We start from the raw sequence: 17,159 nt of genomic DNA, 5'->3' as shown, positions 1-17,159 counted from the left end.
TTATTGGCCAGGCACGGTGGCTCATGCCTGTAATCACAGTACTTTGGGAGGCCGAGGCGGGCGGATCAGCTGAGGTCAGGAGTTTGAGAATGGCACGGCCAACATGGCGAAACCCAGTCTCTACTAAAAATACAATAATCAGCCGGGCATGGTGGCACAGACCTGTAATCCCAGCTACTCAAGAGGCTGAGGATGAATTGCTTGAACACAGGAGGCGGAGGCTGCAGTCAGCCGAGATCTCCACTGCGCCACTGCACTCCAGCATGGGAGACTGAGCAAAACCCTGTCTCAAAAAATAAAAAATTAAAAAAAGGAGAAACTTATTGAATCAAACTGGAAACCGAGAGAAAATGGGTGATTTCCTAGTAAAAATACACATTAACAAAATGGACTCTAAAATAAGGAAAATTTAAATATGCCAATTAGCATAGAAAAGCTTGGAGTGACCCTTAGAGATACCCATTAAAAAAGGACCCCAGGGGCAGGGCGTGGTGGCTCATGCCTGTAATCCCAACATTTTGGGAGGACAAGGCGGGCGGATCACTTGAGGTAAGGAGTTTGAGACCAGCCTTGCCAACATGGTGAAACCCCACCTCTACTAAAAACACACAAAAAATGACCGGGGCATCATGGAGCACACTTGTAGACCCAGCTACTTCAGAGGCTGAGGCAGGAGAATTGATTGAGTCCAGGAAGGGGAGGTTGCAGTGAGCGGAGATCGCGCCACTACACCCTAGCCTGGGCAACAGAGTGAGACTGCATCTCAAAAAAAAAGAAAAAGAAAAAAGAAAAATACCACAGGGCCGGGCACAGTAGCTCACACCTGTAATCCCCAGCACTTTGGGGAGGCCGAGGCGGGGGGATCACCTGAGGTCAGGAGTTCGAGACAAGCCTGACCAATATGGTGAAACCCCATCTCTACTACAAATACAAAATTAGCCACATGCCTGTAATCCCAGCTACTTGGGAGGCTAAGGCAGGAGAATCGTTTGAACCCAGGAGTCAGAGGTTGCAGTGAGCCGAGATCTCACCATTGCACTCCAGCCTGGGAAAAAAGAATAAAAATCTGTCTCAAAAAAAAAAGTGGGGGAGACCTTAGGCTGGTGCAGTGGCTCATGCCTGTAATCCCAGCACTTTGGGAGGCTGACATGTAAGGATCACTTGGGCCCAGGAGTTCAAGACAAACCTGAGCGACGTAAAGATCCTGCTTAAATTAGCAGTGCATGGTGGCTGGTGCCTATAGTCCAAGCTACTTGGGAGGCTGAGGCAGGAGTATTGCTGGAGCCCAAGAGGTTGAGGCTGCACTGAGCCATGATCACACCACTGCACTCCAGCCTGGGTGACAGAGCAAGACCTTCTCTCTTTAAAAAAAAAAAAAAAAAAAATCAATCAATAAAAATGTAAAGGCTGGGTGCAGTGGCTCACGCCTATAATCCCAATAATTTGGGAGGCAGAGGCGGGTGGATCACTCGAGGTCAGGAGTTAGGGATCAGCCTGACCAACATGATGAAACCCCATCTCTACTAAAAATACAAAATTAGCCAGCATTCTGGTGCACACCTGTATTCCCAGCTACTCAGGAGGCTGAGGTAGGAGAATTGCTTGAACCCAGGAGGCAGAGGTTGCAGTGAGCCAAGATGGGGACATTGCACTTTAGCCTGGGCAACAGGAGCTAAACTCCATCTCAAAAAACAAACAAAAAAAATTTTTTTAATTAAAAAAAAAAAAAAAAAAGCATCCAGGCGTGGTGGCTCAGGCCTGCCTGCAATCCCAGTACTTTGGGAAGCCGAGACGAGTGGCTCACTTGAGGTTAGGAGTTCAAGACCAGCCTGGCCAACATGGTGAAACCCCACCTCTTTTAAAAATACAAAATTAGCCCAGTGTGGTGATGCAGGCCTGTAATCCCAGCTACTCAGGAGGCTGATGCAGGAGAAGTGTTTGATCCCAGCAGGCGGAGGTTGCAGTAAGCGGAGATCGCGCCACTGCGGTCCAGCCTGGGCAACAAAGTGAGACTCCATGTCAAAAAAAACAGGCTGGGCTCAGTGGCTCACGCCTATAATCTCAACACTTTGGGATGCCAAGGAGGGTGGATCACGAGGTCAGAAGTTCAAGACCAGCCTGGCCAAGATGGTGAAACCCCTTCTCTACTAAAAATACAAAAAAATTAGCTGGGTGTTGTAGCAGGCGCCTGTAATCCCAGCTCTTGGGGAGGCTGAGACAGAGCATTGCTTCAACCTGGGAGGTGGAGGTTACAGTGAGCTGAGATCACACCACTGCACTCCAGCATGGGAGACAGAGCTAGACTCCATCTCAAAAAAAAAAAAAAACAAGAAAAAAAAAGATAAGAAAAGACACTGCAGGGCCAGAGGGGTTTACAGCTCAGTATTAAGTAACCTTAACGAAATCTGATTTTATTTAAAACGGTCATGGCCAAGGGAAAAAAAGAGTAGTGACTTTCTTCAATTAATTTTATGGTATCATGTCAAAGCTTGATATAGTTAATACATTTCAACTAACTTAGGATGAGAATGTTTATAAAACAGACGTCATTTTATGTACCATTACAAATACACTGCAAATTAAACAGACTTTCTCAACAAAAGAAAAACTGTTGTTGACGAGTTCACTTCCATTAGACGCACACAATGGCTTTTTTGGTTTTGTTTTCATTTGTTTTTGTTTTTTGAGACAAGGTCTCGCTCTGTTGCCCAGGGCTTGAGTGCAGTGGCGTGAGCATGATAATGTGCCTACTTTTCCATTTTCCTGTGTTGTTTCCACTATGTTAACAGATGAGCCTGAAAACACGGAGCACTGACCAGGCCAGGTGGCTGACGCCTGTAATCCCACCACTTTGGGAGGCCGAGGTGGGTGGATCACCTGATGAGGTTGGGAGTTCAAGACCAGCCTGAGCAACATGGAGAAACCCCGTCTCTACTAAAAATACAAAATTAGCCGGGTGTGCTGGTGCATGCCTGTAACCCCGGCGGCTGAGGCAAGAGAATCGCTTGAACCCGGGAAGCGGAGATTGCAGTGAGCCGAGATCGCGCCATTGCACTCCAACCTGGGAAACAAGAGCGAAAGTCCGTCTCAAAAAAAACAAAAGCAAACAAAAAATGAGCACTGATCCGGGGGCGCCTGTTTCCTCGACCTCAGGCTGTGGCGCCTGCCAGTCCCCAACATCCCGAACGCCCGACGGCGTCTCCGCGTTCCTCCTCCTCTCCCGGTACCAGGGTCTCTCCCCAGAAACAAACTCGCATTCGTAACCGGCATCTTGGCCTTGCGCTGGGGGTGACCCGCCCAAGCCGCCATGAAGGGACGCTTTTGCACAAAGTGGAGTCCAGGTACAAACAGCCCGACGGGAAACGCGGCCGCGCTCGCTCCGCTGCACTCACAGCGGGGACAGGAAGCCTCTTCCTCACCTTTGCCTAGGCGGCCCCAGGTGTCCGGGAACTGCAGCAGCGTCTCCCTGTCCTCACAGCGGACGCGGCCCCAGGTGCCCCCCGGCGTCCCAAGCCCCGGCCCCTCCTGGGTGGGTCCTGAGGAGAGGCAGCTCCGTCCTCACAGTGGACCCCCCAGGATGCCGCCGTGAGGATCCTACACGGTTCGCGCGCGCGGCCCTCCGGGTTTGGCACGGCCGGGCGCCCCCTCGCGGCAGCTCTGGGGAATCTCTGGAAATCAGCGTCTGATTTTTTCCAGGCCGTGATTTTGGAAATTTCAACTGAACTGGAGACCACCATCCCGTGCCTTGACCGGAACGCATGGAGGTAGCAATCAAAGAAGATGGCCAGTTCACGCCTGTAATCCCAGCACTTTGGGAGGCCGAGTCGGGCGGATCACTTGAGGTCAGGAAATCGAGACCATTCTGGCTAACATAGTAAAACCCCATCTCTACTAAAAATACAAAAATTATCTGGGCGTGGTGGCACACGCCTGTAGTCCCAGCTACTCTGGAGGCTGAGGCAGGAGAATTGCTTGAACCTGGGAGGAGGAGGTTGCAGTGAGCCAAGATCGCACCACTGCACTCCAGCCTGGGCGACAGAGCAAGACTCTGTCTCAAAAAAAAAAAAAAGAGAAAAAGAAAAAAAGAAGATGGCCAGTAGACAAAACTCAATTTATTTTCTTTCTTTTCTTTTTACTCTTAAAAAGGGTCTCGCTCTGTCGCCCAGACTGGAGTGCAGTGCCGTGAGCATGATAATGTGCTACTTTTCCATTTTCCTGTGTTGTTTCCACTACGTTAACAAATAAGCCTTAAAACACCAAGCACTGGCCAGGCGAGATGGCTCACGCCTGTAATCCCAGCACTTTGGGAGGCTAAGGCGGGTGCATTGCCTGCGGTCAGGAGTTCGAGACCAGCCAACATAGTGCAACCCGTCTCTACTACAAATAGAAAAAATTAGCTGGGCGTGATGGTGGGTCCCTGTAATTCCAGCTACTCGGGAGGCTGAGGCAGGAGAGTCGCTTGAACGCGGGTGGCGGAGGTTGCAGTGAGCCGAGATCGCGCCATTGCACTCCAGCCTGGGAAACCGAAGCGAAACTCCTCAAAAAAAAAAAAAAAAAAAGAGCACAGATCGGGGGCGTCTGTTTCCTCCGCCTCAGGCTGTGGCCCCTGCCAGTCCCCAACCTCCGACGGCACAACGGCGTCTCCACGTTTCTCCTCTTCTCCCGGGACCAGGGTCTCTCCCCAGAAACAAAATCGCATCCTTAACCGGCATCTTGTCCTGTGCTGGGGGTGACCCGCCCAAGCATCCATGAAGGGACGCTGGTACAAAATGAAGTCCGGGTACAAATGGCCAGACGGGAAATGCGCCGCGCTCGCTCCGCCGCAGTCACAGCGCGGGCAGGAAGGCTTTTTCTCACTTTCTCCTCGGCGGCCCCAGGTGTCCCGGAGCGTCTCCCTGTGCTCACAGCGGGCGTGGCCCCACGTGTCCTAAGCCCCGGCCCCTCCTGGGTGGGTGCTGAGAGGAAGCTCCGTCCTCACAGTGGACGCCCCAGGACGCCGCCGTGCGCTTCGGCCACGGTTCGCGCGCGCAGCCCTCCGGACACGGTTCGCGCGCGCAGCCCTCCGGACACGGTTCGCGCGCGCAGCCCTCCGGACACGGTTCGCGCGCGCAGCCCTCCGGACACGGTTCCCGCGCGCAGCCCTCCGGACACGGTTCGCGCGCGCAGCCCTCCGGGTTTGGCCGGGCCACGCGCCCCCTCGCGGCAGCTCTGGAGAATCTCCGAAAATCTGCGTCTGGATTTTTCCAGGCCGAGATTTTGGAATTTTCAACTGGAATGGAGCCCGCCATCCCGTGCCTTGACGGGAACGCATTGAGATACTAATCAAGGAAGATGGCCAGTTCACGCCTGTAATCCCAGCACTTTGAGAGGCTGAGGCGGGCGGATCACTTGAGGTCAGGAGTTCGAGACCAGCCGGGCCAACGTGGTGAACCCTCGTCTCTACTAAAAATACAAAAATTAGCAGGCATGATGGCGCGTGCCTGTCATCCCAGCTACTTTGGAGGCTGACGCAGGAGAATCGCTTGAACCCGGGAGGCAGAGGTTGCAGTGAGCTGAGATTGTGCCCTGCACTCCAGCCTGGGCAACAGAGCGAGACTCCTTCTCAAAAAAAAAAAAGAAAGAAAGAAAGAAAAAGAAGATGGCCAGTAGACAAAACTAAATTGATTTTCTTTCTTTCCTTTTTAAGAGACAGGGTCTCGTTCTGTTACCCAGGCTTGAGGACAGTGGCATAATCACAGCTCCTGGGATCAGCTTCCAGCTCCTGGGTTCAAGAGATTCTCCAACCTCAGCCTCCCAAAGCACTGGGATTACAGGTGTGAACCACAGTGCCCAGCCCCACCTGATTTTCTTTTATTTATTTTAATTATTTTATTTTCTTTTATTTTTTATTGGGGGGGTGGGTCTCACTATATTGCCCAGGCCGGTCTAGAACTCCCAAGCTCAAGTGATCCCCCCAACTCAGCCTCCCAAAGTGCTAGGATTACATGCGTGAGCCACCATGCACTGCCTGACTTTCTATCAGCAATAATGTATAGGAATAATTTGAACTTGAAATTTAAAAAAAATACCATTTACAATAGCACCCCCAAAATTGAATTTATTAAGTATAAATGTAATAAAATACATCCAAATACGCATTCAGAAAACCTTGGATCATGGTTGGGAAGAATAAAAAATATATAAATAAATGCAGATACTCCTTGTTTAGGAGGAGTACACTCATTACTGTTAGCTTTACCACAAAGCTAAAGTAATGAAGAGAGTGATATTGGTGAAGGAATGGACAAATAGATAAACAGAATAGAATACAGAACCCAAAAGACCCAAATAAATATAGTCAACTGCTTTTGTCAAAGGGGCAAAAATATTCAATGGGGAAAGAAAAGTCTGTTCCACAGATGGCGACAGAACAATCAGAAACCATAAGGAAAAAAATGAATGTAGATACAGACTTCATAGCTCACCCCTAAAAAATCACTCAAGATAGTCTGTAGACTTAAATTTTCAAATATAAAATTGTAAAAGTTATAGAAGAAAATCCATATGACTTTGGATTGGTGATGAGTCTTTAGATACAATACCAAAAGTCAGTTCATAAAATAAAAAAAGATAATGTAGACTTTATTAAAATGACTACTCTGTGAAATATCCCATTAAAAGAATCAAAAAACAAGCCACAGACTGAGAGAAAATATTTAAAAAACAAACCTGAAAAAGACTTGTGTGCAAAATATACAAACAAATTCTAATAACAAGAAGAAAAACAACCCAATTAAAAGATAGACACCTCACCAAAAAAGATATACAGATGACATGCCCGGGTACACTGGCTCATGTCTGTAATCTCAGCACTTTGGGAAGGGGAGGCAGGCAATCACTTGAGGCCAGGAATTTGAGACCGACATGGTCAACATGGCAAAATCCTGTATCTACTAAAAATACAAAAATTAGCTGGATGTGGTGGCTTGCGCCTGTAATCCCAGCTACTTGGGAGGTGGAGGCAGGAGAATCACTTGAACCGGGGAGGCAGAGGTTGCAGAGGGCTGAGATCACGCCACTGCACTTCAGCCTGGGTGACAGACCAAGATGCCATCTTAAAAAAAAAATGGAGTTTTGCTGTCACAAGCCAAGAAACTAACAGAAGCTGAAGAGAGGCCCGAAATGGATCCTTCCCTAGTGCCTTCAGAGGGAGCATGGCCCTGCTGAGACAGAGTAGAAATGGGACTCAGCCCACCCCCACTAACATGTTGTTCCGTACATGCCCGCTGACCACCAGCCCTTGCAGCGCCACCCTCCAGGTGCCATACTCGCTGGCCAGACCTTGCCAACTGTCTGAAATACACTAAGATAAGCAGCATCTCGCCGTAAGTCTTACCCAAGGGAGTTGACTCTATCACCCTCTTGTGCATGAGGCCAGGAGAATGACTGATCCTTACCCCGGCCTCATTATAATACAAAAGTCCCCACCCAGATATGGGCTTATCTGCTATTTTCTGATCATGCAGTGTGTGTGTTAGCACGATTCTTTACTGCATCTGAGCACCCTTCACTCCACCCTGTAGGTGTAATGACACTCACCTAACTCATAAATTATGCATGTCACCCTCCTTAAGACACCACAATGCACTCCCCTTGGGGAGCCAGCCAAGAATCCTTCCTCCTGGCCAACCTTTAGGGCATAAGACTTAATATGTCTCTCTTCTGCTCAACCTTTAGGGCATAAGACTTAATAAAGCCTTGTCTGGGAAACTTGCTTGGCCTTGTATCAACTTATGTTTCATGGGAGCCGAAGAACATGTAGTCGGGAACACTGCCAACATCTTTCTTTCCAACTTCTGGACTTCGGAACTGAGAAAGAGATAAATCTCTGTGGTTCTAAACTACCCATTTTGTGGCACTTTGTTACGGCAGCCCTAGGAAACAAATGCAGGCACGTTCTGCTCCATCTGCCGCTCTCTCCAGACCACAGCTCCTCCCCAAGCCCACCCCATGAGAGGCTGAGGACAGAAGCAGGACCTTTCACAGGCCACCATCACTGCTGGATGGACACTTTCAGCACTGACTGTCTGGGAGCTCCAGCCTCAGCTCTGTTTCCAGGAGCAAGTGGGAGGATGTGGACAAGGAGGAATGAGGCCTCTGGCCTCCCATGAACTGTCCCTGAACCTCCACCCTGTTGTCCCTGAAGCTGCCCCTGAGCCTCCACCCTGACCTCAGCCCAGAGCTGTCCCTGAGCATCCACCCTGCTGTCCCCGGAGCTACCCCTGAGCCTCCACCCTGACCTCAGCCCAGAGCTGCCCCTGAGACTCCACCCTGCTATCCCCAGAGCTGTCCCTGAGCCTCCACCCTGCTGTCCCCGAAACTGTCATTGAGCATCCATCGTGCTATCCCTAGAGCCCAGAAAGCCTAGGGCTGGCCAAACCTCACCCCTCACTCCTCCTCTGGCCCCTCTTCCCAGCCATCAGCACTTTGGAGCAGCCATGAAGCCCCTTTTAATCTCTAGAAAGGTGCCTCAGGAAGGCACAGAGAGGTCACACCAGGTGGTCGTGGTGCCTTACCTGTGTCCAGTGGGGCCAGGCTGGCCCTTTAAGGGGATGATGGTGGAACAGCTGAGAAACCACACCCCTCTTCTCAGAGAGGCCAGGGATAAAGAAAAGGGACAGCCAAAGGAGGAACCTGTGGGCAGGATGCTGAGGGTAGAGGTTCCTCCCTACAGGCACTGAGCGGAGGGATCCTTCCTCCCTGAAGCTGCCCCTGAGCCTCCATCCAGACAGGACCTCCGACCACTGCTAGGGGCCCATTCTCAGGAGGTTCAGTCCCAGACAAGGGCTCCGGAGACTTAAGTCCATTTTCCAAAAACGGACATGATTCATCTAGCAAGTCAGGGACCTAGAACCTCCAGGACCGAGCCTTGCTAAGGACAGAAGGGAGTAACATGCCCTGGTGGGGGACGTGGGGGCCCAGTCCTCCCGTGGCAGATAGGCAAGTGGCTGTACCCTCCACTCCGTACACCCTGCTGGCAGCACATGCTCTGAGCTCAGGTCCCAGCACCTTCCTGCTCTTCCTCCAGGCCCACAGATTTCCAAGGACCCGCTGGGCCACAGGTGAGCAGTGCAGTGGCCTCCTGGACACAGGGCTCCGAGGCTCCTCGTCGGGTGCCAGCACAGTCCTGGCTCAGCAGCACACCAGCCCTGTGGGCCCCCATCCAAGTCTGGAACAGAGTGCAGGAGGAGGGAAGGGCTCAGGTAGCATGTTCGGAACTCATCCTGGGAGCAGCTGCCTCCTTTCTGGCAAGCCCAGCCTCCCTCCTCCTCCAGGAAGCCCTCCTCCTCCAGGAAGCCCTCCTCCTTCAGGAAGCCCTCCTCCTCCAGGAAGCCCTCCTGAGGTCCACACCCAGAGGCCAAGCAGCGCCTGTGTCTTGGACATTCTGTCTTTCCTCCATGTGCCAGCCCAGCCTCATCATGGGACCCTGAGTCCCTTCAGGCTCCTCACCACTCCGCCAGCACAGGGCCTGGTGCTCACGGCAGCCTGAACCAAGGTACAGATGGTGATGTCTGCCCAGGACAGAGCCAACTCCTGACAGCATGTGCCTCAAGGCCTTTCAGCAGCTGCAGAGACTGGGCATTCCCACCACACGTACACACACACACACACACACACACACACACACACACACACACACGAGTCGCCGTCAGGACTGGTGACTTTCAAAGCACTGGGCTAAGGCTAGCAGACCTGGATCTTTCTGTGGGGACACAGGAGGCCCCCGCCTCCAAAAGGAAGCTCTTCCCTTGGTGAGACCAGGAACCTCCATCCCATGCACAACACACAACACACCTCCGTCACTGCACTGCTCCCTAAACCCACAACACACCCTCCATCACTGCACTGCTCCCTAAACCCACAACACACCCTCCATCACCGCACTGCTCCCTGGAGACAAACCTACGGCACCAGATCCCCACCCGCGGGTCTAAATAACCCCTGGCAGGTGCCCTGATTCTCTAGGGAAGGGCTGGTGCCTGCAACAGGATGACAGTCCGGGGGACAGTCATGATCTGTGTCCTGCTCAGCCTTGTACTCGGCTGCCCAGGCCCATGATGGTCACACCTACCACCTAGGGGAAAGGGGGAGACTCTGCCAAGAGCCAGGTGCCTGGTTTATGGTTCAAATTGAACATTTGGACAAAAATCTTGAAAACTAGGCTCCTCATTGAGAGAGAAAAGGATTTTTCTGCATAGTAAGCTGGAGCCACGGTGTGGAAGGGACATTCTTGCCACACAGGGCCCAGGGATGCCCTAGGGCACAGGGAGGGAAGATCCTGGAGAAGAGGGGTCAGCTTGGCTGAGAACCCAGGAAGGGGCCCTCACTGCTTCTTGTCCTTTGCCCAAAGCGAGAAGTCAGAGGGGAAAAACCAGAGACCATTCAATGGAGCCCTCCCTCTCCCCCTCCTCCCACCCAGGGGGCATGAACCGCCAGCCCAGCAGGGAGGGGAGGGGCTGATGCAACCCCCAAGTTGCTCACTGGTTCCTGGGCTGTGGGGGCCCAACAGGGGCACAGATGGGGAATTGCAGAGCCCACTCCACAGCTGTGGTGCCAGCATGTGATCCGTGGGGACCAAGGGACCAGGCAGAGCAGGAGCCCAGAGGCAGTGAGAGCCCCAAGGGCAGTGCACACACCACAGACCCTTCCCCACTGCCACAGGACAGACATCTTCGCAGAAGGAGGAGGTGAGGCACGTGGTGCGTGCAGACAGCCGCAAACCAGAGGGGACAGAGACAAGTCATGAGAAACTTACATTTTTCCATCAACAGTGGAACTGGAGACATGAGAACAAAAAGAAATCAGTAATGGAGAATAAAGCTAGTTTTTCCCCACTTGAGACACAGCGTATAAATTGAAATAAACTGAATATACAAAAAAGGCTCCAAGCACTGACAAGGCTCCCATACTGGCCGCCAACCCTCATGAAAGCCAACATCTCGGGCAGGCCAGAGCTCTGGGCAACACCTGCCCCCGACGCCCTGCCATGGTCTCTGCACACACCTGGAAGTTCCCATTGTGCACACCATAGAGGGGCTGGAAGAACACCGCTGGAGAGGGCACGTTCTAGTAGAAGGTTCTCTTCACCCTAAGGCCAGGAGACGCCAGTCAGAGGCCTACAGGGACCCAGGTGGCCTGAGGTCACTGCAGAGGCAGAGCTTCCTTCCATCAGCAGGAGGCCTGCCCAGCTCATCCCTGCCGCTGCCTCTCTCCCATCTCATCACATTCCAACCCACTCTCAGGACAGGACCCAACTGGGCCTCCTTGCCTAACGGCTGCACAGAACTGATTTATACTGAGGTGCGCATCCTTTACAGCGTGAGCTGCGATGGCGGGTTCAGAACAGGGAGTTATCAGCTAGATCCTCAGCCCACAGAGGGAGCCGCACCTCCAGACTCTCTGTCTTTGCCATCAGCACATCTGTGGCTCCCACCCCACCCAGTGTCTCCCTGAGCACCTGACTTGCTGCCAAGGATCCACTGACCCTCTCATAAGGATGTCACCTGGGGCTCCAACCCAACAGGTGTAAATAGACCTTGCCAACCTTCCCGCAAGGCTGTGCCCCATTTCCCCACCTCAGGGGTCACCACTCATATCTCATCCAGCCACACGTCCCCTCTATTTCTTCTCCTAAGACCCTGCAATTCCCTCCACCTTGCTCTACCTCCATTTCTTTCACTGGCTCATGCCAAATCATCTCCCTGTGGGCACCCCACTGTCCCCCAGCAGCTCCCCTATGCCCCCTTTTCCCAGCAATCCATTCCTCAAAACAAACTAGGTCGTGTTACACAGTTTCACACTTTCCTTTGCTCCAAGGAGAAGCCAAGCACCCTCCTACTTAGCACCACCCAACACCCCTCTCCCCACACCCTCTTCCTCACATCCGCGGCCTGACATGGCCCCTGCACCCCCTCTTGTAACCTGACATGTGGTGCATGAGGCGTGATGGTTTATTTAAGGAGGGCCCTTGTCCATCTTGTTCTCTAAGGCATCTGCCAGGGTGAGAACAGGGTCCTGAGCACACTAGATGCCCCAACTGTCCTTTCGTAGAACATGTGAACAAATGAACAAACCAAGCTCCTCCAGAGGCAGAAGACTAGGACCCCAGGCTCTTGATCTCGGTGACTCTGAGTCTGGTCAGGACCAAGCTGCCCTTATCTTCAGCCTCTGCCTCAGATGCCCCTTCCCTTCTCTCCCCTGGCAACTTGACAACTCTCTACTGGCCCAGAGTGGAGACTTGAAAAGCCCACCCCATCCAGGACCAGGCAGTGGAGAGGGGAGGGGAGGAACCAGACAGAGGTGGCCCTTGACGGCCCACCCACCACACACTCACACATACACTGACATGTACACTCTTACACGCTCACACATGTACATACACACACACATCAGCTACCTACCTGGGCGACAGCTTGGACAGGAGTTAGATCGGGCCAGTCAGCAGGAGAAAGACAGACACAGCAACAAAGGTGTTGCCTGGCTGCCCCCAGGGTGGGATCAGAGGGCCTGTGGGCAGGAAGGGCCCAGGGCTATGAGCAGCGTCAGTGCCAGGAGGCTCCCCTAAAACCCACCTGGCAAAAGCGCACCCTTTAGTGCTCTGGGCCAAAGTGGAAGGTTTGTGATGAGCCTTGGAGGTTTGTGTCACCTGCTGAAGGACCTTGTGTGAGCCACACTCCTGGGCCTCACTCTTCCCATCTGCCACACAGTGGGTCATAAGGTCCCTGGGCTGTCTCAGCACTGCAGTGCGCAAGGGTCAGCCCAGCACTCACTAAGGACACTGAGGTCATGTCCAGCCTCCAGGCAGGAGCACCAACCCTAGTGTGCAGCCCTGCCACCCTCACTCCTAACAGGAGCCACTGACTGTGGGTTCCCAGGAAGCCCCAGAGTTGGCAGGTGTTTATTTCCTCCCTACAGATGTCAGAGCTTCAGAGGAAGGGGGTCAAACTGGGGCTTGGCTGCCTCAGGGAGGGGCTTCCAGGAGGCTGAAAGGGTGCAGGGGACACCCAGCCCAGACTCTGGAAGTGCAGCAGCCATAGCAGCAGCCACCTTGTCTCTGAGGAGCCTGGAAGCACACAGGCTGGCTCCACTCGCTCCACTGGCCTGTGTAACGCTCCTTCTGTGCCACGTCATCCTCCAGCATGGCCATCTGGACACGCAGCCTGGCCTCAAGGATAAAGCCAGGGTCCAGCTCAAAGGCTTCAAGTATGAGCCAGGTCACCCCGACAATGTGATCCCTGTGCTAGGCCCGCTGTGGGGGTGGGGACAGTTAGCAGGTACTGAAGGTGGGGCTGGGTCCCCCTCGAGAATACACACACACACACACGCTCACATACACACAGGAACACATCTGTGTTCACAAAAGCACACTCACCACGTTCACGTGCACACCCACAGAGAGAAGGCACACTCACACTCACACACAGACACAGCTGCGTTTGCCCACAAATACACATGTGCACACACAGGCAAACATGTCTACAGGCACACTTTCACACTCATCACACTTGCATGTACACTCATAAACACAAGTGTGTGCACAGAAGCAACTCACCACACTCACATACACATTCATACCTGTAGGCATGCCCATGTGCACACTCACATATACAACCATGAGGCACACACTCATGTACACTTACAAACACAAACATGGGCACACTTACATGTGCACACACATAAACACAGGCGCTCTCACCCTACTCACATACACACATGAAGCACACACATGTGCATGTGAGCATGTGTGCACACACACACCTGGCTCTAGCGCCTCCCCTCCTCTTCACTCCAAGTTGACCTCTCCTTATGTAGGCTGGGTAGTCTGCCCTGGACTGCTGCTCCCAGGAGAGAGGCCCCCAGGGGAAGCAAGCCGAAGCGTTACCTCCCAGGCCTCTTCCTGCCTCTCGAAGGCCAGGTCATAGCTGAGAAGTGTGGTTCTCAGCTCCAAGGCAGGACTGATGCTCTAGGTCAGGATGCAGTGGCCAGAGCTGATGTTGCTCTGTGAAGGGGTGGCCTGCCCCTCCACACCTGTGGGTATTTCTAGTTGGGTGGGATGAGAGACTGAGAAAAGAAATAAGACACAAAGTATAGAGAAACAACAGTGGGTCCAGGGGACCGGCACTCAGCACACCAAGGACCTGCACCGGCACCGGTCTCTGAGTTCCTTCAGTTTTTATTGATTATTATTTTCGTTATTTCAGTAAAAAGGAATGTAGTAGGAGAGCAGGGTGATAATAAGGAGAAGGTCAGCAAAAAACATGTGAGCAAAAGAATCTATGTCATAATTAGGTTCAAGGGAAGGTACTATGCCTGGACGTACATGTAAGCCAGATTTATGTTTCTCTCCACCCAAACATCTCAGCGGAGTAAAGAATAACAAGGCAGCATCGCTGCCAACATTTCTCGCTTCCCGCCACAGGGCAGCTTTTCTCCTATCTCAGAATTCAACAAATGTACAATCGGGTTTTACACTGAGACATTCAGTTCCCAGGGGCAGGCAGGAGACAGTGGCCCTCCTCTATCTCAACTGCAAGAGGCTTTCCTCTTTTACTAATCCTCCTCAGCACAGACCCTTTACGGGTGTCGGGCTGGGGGATGGTCAGGTCTTTCTCATCCCACAAGGCCATATTTCAGACTATCACATTGGGAGAAACCTTGGACAATACCCAGCTTTCAAGGGCAGAGGTCCCTGCGGCTTTCCACAGTGCATTGTGCCCCTGGTTTATTGAGACTAGAGAATGGCAATGACCTTTACCAAGTATACTGCTTGTAAACATTTTGTTAACAAGGCACGTCCTGCACAGCCCTAGATCCCTTAAACCTTGATTTTATACAACACATGTTTTTGTGAGCTCCAAGTTGGGTCAAAGTGGCTGAGGCAAAGCTACAAATTAACAACATCTCAGCAAAGCAATTGTTTAAAGTACAGGTCTTTTTCAAAATGGAGTCTCTTATGTCTTCCCTTTCTACACAGACACAGTGACAGTCTGATCTCTCTTTCTTTTCCCTACAGCTCTGCAACTCAGAGTGGGTCCAGCTTCACTGGAACAGAGTGAATCTACGTCAGGCTGAAGCCCCATGGGTCTGGGTGTGTCAGTCAGCACACCCAAGACTGGGGATCTGAAAGATTCCCAAGGGGCATGGTCAAGGCCCTCTCAGACCAAGCACCTCACTGGGAGACTGGTCCAGAAAACCTTCAGGAGGGACAGGACAGCAATGACTTCCTCTGACCTCTGCAGCTAGACTAGGAGGTTTCTAAATCTTGCTTCCCCTTTCCTTCACAGTCTGCTGCTGGGAGTTCTTCTCAGCATCTTACTGGAGTCCTTCCTGGTATGACTGAAGTGCATTTCACATGACTTAAGTGCCAGCCACTGCCCCAACTGGCAGCCCTGCATCTTTATTTCTACAAAACCCTGCCCCTGCAGTAACCACGTGGGCCCTCCCCTCCCAGGGGCCAAGCCTGCCCCCAGCCCTGGATCTTACTTGGCTGGGACTGAGAACACTCACTGGGCCACAGGGGTCCCAGGCTGCAGGGCCCTGCTCCCAGCCCCCAAGCAGCCAGGATGTTCTTGCCAAGGGGCCCCACCCCAGGCCTATAGCCGCTGCTCACCGTGTCTCCGGGGCAGGTACTCCGGGTCCACCAGGCTGACCTGCTCCCTCCCAGACACGCATTTGGAAAGTGATGATGAAATTGTCGGACGGCAGGAGCACCGCCTCGGGCGGCAGCACAACAGTGCACTCACGGCCCCGCAAGATGTACTTACGTGTGCCACCAGGAGCCTGGTTGCTGGAAAGGGCATGTGTCAGCACCACGGGGTTGCTACACTATCCTGGCATATCTGCTGCAATCCTGGGGACCTCACCCTCATCCCTGTCCAGGTGGGCATGGCCCTCCACCCTCACCTAGTGAAGAGGAGCCTGGGGCTGGAGCCCTGGCCCAGCTCTGGGGCAGACCAGTGGCAATCGATCCTGAGAATGTTGTTGGTGAGGCAGGTGGAGGTTCCAGCCCTTGGCCCTGGAGACAGTGAAGGTCGGGAGCCCACATTGAGTGCTTCAGGGCAGAGCTGAGTTGGGGGGTTGCGGGGGGATCTGACAGCTGACACCCTAGCAGGGCAGTTACCAGTGAATGATCCCAGAATCTGTCCAGGAAAGCACTGGGAGGCCTGGGAAGTGATGGGCTCTGACCCATGGTACATGGGCAAGTCAGACCCAGAGAGGCGTCAAGAGGGTGAAGGAAGGGAGACTAAGGTCTGTCCAGGGACTGAAGATAGGAAGGTAAAGGAAGCAAGAATAGAGACTGAGTTCCAGGCTGAACCCTAGAGGACATGCCCCAGCACAGTTTGGGCCAAACTTTCCCTAGGGTCTCAACATCAGACAAACCAGTCCCCCAAACATGCCCTAGTTCTCCACACACCTCATACAGACACTAGTGCCCAGCCCTCACCTCATCCTTCCCCTGAGACAGACTCCAGAGCAGACACAGGTGCAGACGCAGGTGCAGGCCAGGAGCCAGGTGCCCATGTCTCGCCTCAGGGCCTCACTCTCCAAGGTCCAGCCTGCAAGGGCCTGGGCTGAGGGCCCGTGCGAGCCATCCCTCTCTGGAGGGGTGCTCCCCATGAATTGCTCCCCAGCAGAGTGCTCCATGGGTCTCCATCTGCACTCACACGGTGTCCTGTGAAAGACACTGGGCACCACTACCCAGAGTTTACTGATAAGGAACTGAAGCTCAGAAAGGCACTTGACCCAGCCAAAGACTCATGGCTTCAGGGTGTCAGATGTACCCTCAAACTTAGATCTGGACTCTGACTTAGCTAGGTCTCCATGTCCACCAAGAAGGCTCCTCTCTAGGATGGGCATCCTCTGCCAGCCCATCCCCTGTCCCTGGGCCCAGGCCCCATTCTGCAGGGGAGTCAGGATTGGGGGAACCAGTCACTACTTACAACCACCACAGGTGCATTCTCTATGAAAATTCTCAGAACAGCTCTGTAAGGGAGAAGCACTGTCCCCATTCACAGGCTGAGTCCCAAGGAGTGAAGCAGGGAAAATGACTTGGGCAGGGTCACACAGATGGTCTCTATGCATTCTTTTTTTCTTCTCTCTCTCTCTTTTTTTTTTTTTTT

At 52.9% G+C, this 17,159-nt stretch overlaps 1 pseudogene; it reads right to left on the bottom strand.

The window, feature by feature from the left end:
• Window positions 1-8,554: 8,554 nt before the first annotated feature.
• On the bottom strand, window positions 8,555-16,892 carry LOC100459923 (interleukin-9 receptor-like; annotated as a pseudogene).
• Window positions 16,893-17,159: the final 267 nt, after the last annotated feature.

This window comes from Pongo abelii, chromosome 2, assembly GCF_028885655.2.
Source record: "Pongo abelii isolate AG06213 chromosome 2, NHGRI_mPonAbe1-v2.0_pri, whole genome shotgun sequence".
Classification (NCBI taxonomy): Eukaryota; Metazoa; Chordata; class Mammalia; order Primates; family Hominidae; genus Pongo; species Pongo abelii.
The sequence above is the reverse complement of the archived record's forward strand: the minus strand, read 5'-3'. Positions and strand labels throughout refer to the sequence as shown.